This window comes from Pinus tabuliformis, chromosome 9 (assembly GCF_031772625.1).
Source record: "Pinus tabuliformis cultivar Carrire ecotype Pingquan chromosome 9, CPIR1, whole genome shotgun sequence".
Classification (NCBI taxonomy): Eukaryota; Viridiplantae; Streptophyta; class Pinopsida; order Pinales; family Pinaceae; genus Pinus; species Pinus tabuliformis.
Window position 1 is genome coordinate 773,490,015 of NC_142307.1, and position 7,252 is coordinate 773,497,266.

Consider the following 7,252-nt stretch of genomic DNA (forward strand, 5'->3'; position numbering starts at 1 on the left):
CATTGAAATCCCCACTGTTGGTGCTCTAGGTACAACCATGTTTCCATATGGTGATGGCCTCAAATTTCCTCCCCTGGGGAAGGTATAAGGGGCCTTCCCCATAAACCCTGGTTGGCGTGGAAAAATGGCTTTGCCTCCACCTTTTAAGTCTAAGTGTTCTTTGACATAACGAGCCTGTTCTACAACTTCTGCAACTGAGGATGGTTTCCACATCCGCACCATTGCCCTAATCTTAGGGTTCAATCCATAAATAAAATGATCTGCTTGGCGTTGGTCAGTATCCATGTAGGATACATACTTGACCAATTCCATGAATCAAATTTCATATTCTTCTACTATACAATTTCCCTGTACTAGGGCATGGAAGGCTCCTACCTATTGTTCTTCATAATATGTTGGCAGGTACTTTTTCCTGAATCTCTCCTCAAATAATTCCAAAGTAATTGTGTCTGGAGTGAGGTGTAGTTGATGCTCCAAGTTACCCCACCAATTTAGATCACTATCTCTGAGTTGGAATATTGCTATTTTAGCTTTTGAATTGGAATTGTAATCCTTTAGTGCAAAGCACCTTCTCATTCCTTCTAACCGTGCTTCTGCACGTTCATTGGCATGACCTCCTGCAAACTCTGGGGGCTTAATCTTCTGGAGCTCCCTAGTAATGTCCTCGATTGGAGGTCCTCTATCAGAGTCTCTTGACCCCTCGAGATTTCCTAACCCTGAGGGAGGGTGCTCCACTTCCACTTCATTTGTTTGGCGCCCTTTTAAGGTCTCATTAATTGCTTCTAGGGAACGCAAGATGAGAGTCAACTCCATTGAAGGTAATGGGTTATTTGTAGGAGGTCCTTGTAATGACTCTCCCTGACCTTGATTTCTTCGCGTCCTCACCATTTTGAATTGTTCAAATATCTGTATGATACGTAAGACTTATTAGCACAACTTAGGACCCCCTCAATTCTTACTCGGCTCACACATGTTTTGCATAATGATAGATGCAAGTTTTCCTTTTGTTATACTTGTAAATGACTATTTCTAATATAGAGATGATAACTGTGGGTCTACTAAATCCTCCCCCATTGCTATCTAAGCAAGTGCTACCACACACTACTAGTCACCCTCAAATATCCTTAGATATCCCGAAACAATCATACTAAATCCATCTTATTCATTTTGAGCATTCACATAAACATTAACTTACATTATTATAACTAGGTGCCCTTTTTAAATTCCATCAACAACGTTAGATTAGTTTTCAAAGTGGATGCCTAGCTGTCTCAATCAACTCAATATTGACATTATTGTTAGATGTATACTATCCAATTGATGTATATAGAATGGCTAGTGCTACATGCTTTTAAGATAATAGTGTCGTATATTGTATGTGATTCTAACATACCAATCTATTGTTGTTCACATTTGACAACTTCAATGTATTAAAATCTACTGAGAGAAAAGAGAATTATGTTTTGTGCAATGCATTGGACTCCATATTATATGAGTATATTTTAGAGTATGAATGAGACCATTTACCAAATTCCTCTAGTTACAAGGAGGAAAACATTAACATCCAAAAAATTTAAACTCCATTACCATGTCAATGCCATTGCATTCTGTACTCTTTATCCTCAACTCTAACTAATTGAAACTCAGAAAATGCATAGTTTATAATGAACCTAACACTTGGAGGAAGTCATGGGCATTTTTCACGAACGAGGACTCCTATTGGATCAAATGCGTATGACAAGGTTCTAAAGAGATGCATTTTATTGAATAATTTGTCAAGCAATGATGTGAACATACTTTTATATTTATTTTTAGACTATTACGCCTAGAAAACTAAAATCCAAACCCCTTGCCAGATAATCCTGCTTATTCATCTGTCATGCAATACTTTTTCAATCCTAATGATTTAGTTGCAAACGATAATGTTGTGCGATTGAACAGCCCAAGAGGAGTTCACTTTCGTCGGGCAGGTCCTCGAGAATGGATGAAGTGTGTGCTTGTGTGGTAACATGTGGTGGATAAAATCACGTGATCTAACATCTGGTTACTGGATAAAATCGCAACAAGAATGCCACAGCTACTCGGACGTGATCTAACATCTGGTTACTAGATAAAATCGTGACAAAATGCCATAGCTACTCAGACGTGATTTAACATCTAGTTACTGGATAAAATCGCGACAAAAATGCCACAGCTACTCGGACATGATTTAACATCTTGTTACTGGATAAAATCGCGACAAAAATGCCACAGCTACTCGAACATGATTTAACATTTGGTGGATTATGTCTGGGGCTGAATACTGTCATACGAGAAATCGTATGTGGATTATATAATATGCATGGAGTTCAAGAGATCATCGGGATTGAGGGAGGATACAAAGGGTTTTATGCTCGCAATACCATTCCATTAACACCAAAGACTGTGAAGGATATTCACAAACGTGGAGGCACTATTCTTGGCACTTCAAGGGGTGGTCACGAGACATCAAAATAGTTGCCAACATTCTAGACCATGGCATTAATCAAGTTTATATAATTGGATGGGATAGAACCCAAAGAGGAGCAGTTGTTATTTATGAGGAAATCTGGAAGCGTGGTTTGAAAGTTGTAGTTGCGGGAATCCCCAAAGCTATTAACAACGATATTGCAAGGAAGCCCAACGGCTCATAAATGGCTATTGGGCCATTGGTGGTAAAGCCCAAGTTCCATTGGGGTAAGGTACCACTTGGGCACACGAGACCTGCGTTCAATCCCCGCCCACGACTATTCAACACTCTGGCACATGTTAGAAGTAGAGAGCGTTAAGAATGGCATAGGCCTTGTCAAGTTCATGGGTTGCTACAGTGGGTACCTTGCCATGTATGCCACACTTGCAAGCCGGGATGTGGATTGTTGTCTAATCCCAAAATCACCATTTTACCTTGAAGGTGAAGGTGGCCTTTATGAATTTGTTGAAAAATGCTTGAAGGAAAATGGACACATGGTTATAGTTGTAGCTGAAGGCGCTAGACATGAACTTGTTGCTGAGAGTGTGAAAAATATGGATTCACGTGATGCCTCAGGAAATTGGTTACTTCTTGATGTTGGCTTATGGCTCTCTGAAAACTCAAAGTTTATCTGACTGGTCGAATACCCTATGTTTGCTGGGGTAGCGTGTATCTTTGTAGAAGGAGTCGTGGGCACTTACCTATTTCTACTGGGTATTATTTCAAAGAGAAATGGCAACGACATACTTGGAGTTGAGTCCCTTCTTCATTGGTTGGGCTTGAGGCATTCTTTCAGAGCAGAGACCAATATCTGGGCAAGACATTCGAACTAATGACAACTGGGAGAGTTTTCTGAGTTACAGGGAGCTGGCATACAGTGTTGGGCCTACGTACTGTCTCCTGGTGTTGTTTTCCTAGTCTGTGTTAGCGCTCGAAATTTCACCTCAGGCTGAGAAAGGTAAACTTCAAGGCAACATCAAACCACTTAGCCTCGTAGCTAGCCCTACGGGGCAGGAGAGGGCTCTCTCCGGTCTATCTCGGTAAAGATCTTCAACGGGCGAGATAACCAATAAGGAAACACTGATTTTAGCCTAGTAAACTGATAAAAGGTTTGATTTGGGATTTTTAGGGTTTTGGTGGAAAGTTGGGGAAAGGCAATTCTGGGTGCGGGGATTGGACACAGTTTTTGCAGGGGGTTCTTTGGGGCAAGGTAGGAGACTGTATTGATGCCTTTGAATTAAGTGAATGGATAGGAAATGACCGGTAAGGAGCTAAAGAGAGCAAGAAACCTTCAAGAGTTCTCTTTAGACAGATGAAAACATAAATATTAAGCAAACTTAAAAGCAGAGCATGACAATCATGAATTCTACTTTAACACTTCGTTCGCCTAATTTGCAGAAGAAAAAGTAAGATGATGAATCACATAACAAATTTACAAGTGCAAAGAGAAACACACCATCAATACATGTAACCACAGGAATCCCAAAAAGGACTGCAAAACCCTGGTCTTTCTTCCTTTGCCAAAATTGCAGAGATACAATGAGTAATACAATAGAAGCTTCTCCCTCAAGAGTCCAACCCTCCAACCTCTGAAAATGACTAAGAAAATACATAATATAGGCAAGCTAACACCTCTAGGGGTCGAGTTCATCCTTCTAGGAGCTGTTTCAACCAATTCTAAACTGAGCACTAAAATCTAGGCAGTCAAAACAACTTGCCTCTATAAGCTAGGAAACCAATTCATTCATTAAATGTTTGCTATTTCATGAATGAATCTTCTAGAATAGGTAAATAAGTGTCATTTCAACATGAAAATACATTAATTACATCAAAGAGGGTGAAAAATCCCATCACAAGTCAAAATTGGTCAAAGCTGGGCGAATTCCTGAGCTGTAGATGAATTCCTGTGAAAACTGCCCAACGGGTCGCACTACTTTGGAGCTGATTTTGAGGAACTTCCAGGTGTCCAAATGACGAAAAAGTGGGCTTGTTGGAAAGGTCTGGATGTCTACTTTCCAACCCAAGTGGAATTTCTGAATTTGGTGGTCATTTGCCCCTCCAAAATTGCAATCTCCCAAGATTGCTTCCTGTGTGTCAAAAAGGTGGCAGAAAGTCATTTTTTGCTTGTTTTTTGACTTTCTGGAGGCCCAAAACTTGGTGAAATTTCTTGGCAATGACTGAGCAAGTGTATATTTGCATGAAAAATCCAAAAATGTTGAGTTTTCCCAAAAAGGAGTTGCCCAACGAAAAGCGCGCGACCCGTTGGTGGAGAAAACCTGTTTTTTGCCAAAAAATATCACAAATGACCAAAAATGCTCAAAATTTTTAGAATTTTGTGCTGGAAGTGAGTTATTTAACACCATGTTCCTTCAAAGAAGTCTCAGCCAAGATGTGGAGGGGATCGGACCTTTTCCTTCGTTTTAGTGCTTTGGCCAGCAACCTCTCCAAATGAGCATTGACCTGGAGAAGCATAGCCTCTCGAGAGATAAAATCCTCCCTTGGGATACCCTGCTGTTTTGACTGTTTAAATGTTGCTCCAAGGGGACAAAAACACAAGGGAGATGTTAGGGAGGGGGACTTTTGAAGGGATTTAGGGAAAATACATATGAAAGGGGAATTTAAGGAAGCAATTATGAAACATATACCATCACATAATCATATTTTGTAGGGGTTTCATAGGAGGTAGGGTTTAGGGACTTTGATATTTTTGGTAAGGAGATTAGGTGAAAATGACAAGGGAGATGGTTGGGATGTGGGGAAAAAATGGGAGTGAAAGGGATGACCTTAAGAGCAGCAAAACAAAACCCTAGCTTTACTTGCACTTTGACATTTTTAAACAAAATACACATGAACTTCTCCTTTCAAATTGATGGCATTAAAACACATTTTCATGCTCATGCAAGCTTTAGCAAGCAATAAACCTTGATGATTAGAGGCCTACCTGCAACCTTGAAGAGATTTGGGGTCAATTTTCAGTTTATAAGCAATTTTTTGTGGATGATTTCCCAACAGGTCGCGCGCGCCCAACACGTCGCGCCAGTGTTTTTTCCCAACTGGTAAGACCCCTCTGACAGGTCGCGCTTGCCCAACAGGTCGCGCGCTTTTACAGGAGGCTTTTGGAGGCCTTCCTGGTGTCGGAATCGGGTGCAGGATATCTCGTTGGAAAGGTATTTGAGTCTAATTTCCAACCCAACTAGAATTTTTCAATTTGGAGTTCATTTTCCCTGTCAAAAATAAAATCTCCCAAGACTGGTCAAAAAGTGCCAAATGAGGTTGCCTCAAGGAAGAGTGTTGTTGCAGTAAACTTTTGAATGCCTTCCTCAACCCTAAATTGAGATCATGATAGCTCATTGGAAATATCTTTGTGTCTAGTTATCATTTTACCCATCAAGAAAATCATTTGGCCAACCAAGCTAGGAGAAAACTTGATTTTCCCAAGGTCATGTCAGAGGTGTCTTTGATTCTCCTGAGGCAACGATATTCTTGACATTTCTCTCAAACCATAACACCTGTGCAAAAAGTGAAGGAGGTTTTTCTTCTTTGGCATGTTCTGGACAAAAACCTCTCTCAGTTTCCCAAAATTCAGCTTTTATTTCTCTAAAACATCTTTTGAGTGAAACTTATCCCGATGTGTGAAACAAGGAATTTTGTCGAAATGAAGCGAAATGAAGGGGATAAGGGGCTTCTAAATTCTTGGGGAAATTTTTGGAAGTAGGGAGGGATGTTAGGAAGTAGGGGAAAGTGGAATCTCAAAGATTGAGTGAGGGGAAGGGGTCCAAAAGGGCAAAACACAGGCCAAACCTAGAAAATTGCCAGGTTGTAGCAAGAAACTAGGGTTTGTGCAAAAATGAGGAATTTGGGGGATCTCAGTGATGGAAAGTGTTTGATAAGGTACATGAAGGATAGGGGAAGTGTTTGATCTGGATACAAGTTTTTCCGATGATTTGACCGTCCAAGAGAAATGAGCTTTCAAAACCCTAGGAGAGGGAAATGACCCTGCCTAGGCGCAATTGAAGCATGAACAAGGTGTAAAATGAATCATTAGAACTTGACATGATGATGACAACCCTATGAATGATGATAAACTCAGCTGAATGGTGACATGGACCAACATTTGGACAAATTTAGAAGGAGTGAAAGCAAACCCTAGACCTAATGCCTAGTGACCAAATTTTGCTTGAAAACTCTTTGAAATGACAAAATTTGACCTTGACACTCTGAGACCACTTTGTAAGAGCATATTTGATCACTGGAGGAAGGCTGGAAAGACTGACACTAACAGTCTATAGAACCCCATTTTTCTGAGAAAGAAAACAATAAGTCAAATTTAATATTGGTTGGTTTTATCACTTTGTTTTTAGATGGGTGTCTCTTATAAAATTTCCTGGTTCATCAGGTTCTCATGGGATAAAATGTGACAAAATTGGAAATGCTATATGTTTTACGGGAAAATGATTTTCATCTTCTATAGTTTGTGTAATAGGAATTGTAGATGTTCTTTCATCCGAGGGCTTTTGGGTTGTGTCCAAGCATGTTTTGTTGTGCTAAAAAAAATTAAAATACAAAATGCAAAAGACAATGGAAACTGACTTGCTTTAAATCGCCTCTACGAGCTTCGATATGAAGAGAAGTCCAACCCCTGTCATCTATTTCATGAGACCTGGGCATCGAACGCCTCCACACTAAATGGCGCCGGGATTCCGTCTCATTTTCCAGAGGCATATTTAGCCCCCCCCCCCAGACTAGCCCTAAAGAAAAAGAACC

At 40.3% G+C, this 7,252-nt stretch overlaps 1 pseudogene; it reads left to right on the top strand.

The window, feature by feature from the left end:
- The window catches only part of LOC149151008 (ATP-dependent 6-phosphofructokinase 3-like), a 37,097-nt pseudogene extending 33,974 nt beyond the window's left edge, over window positions 1-3,123 (top strand).
- The last annotated feature ends 4,129 nt before the right edge of the window (window positions 3,124-7,252 follow it).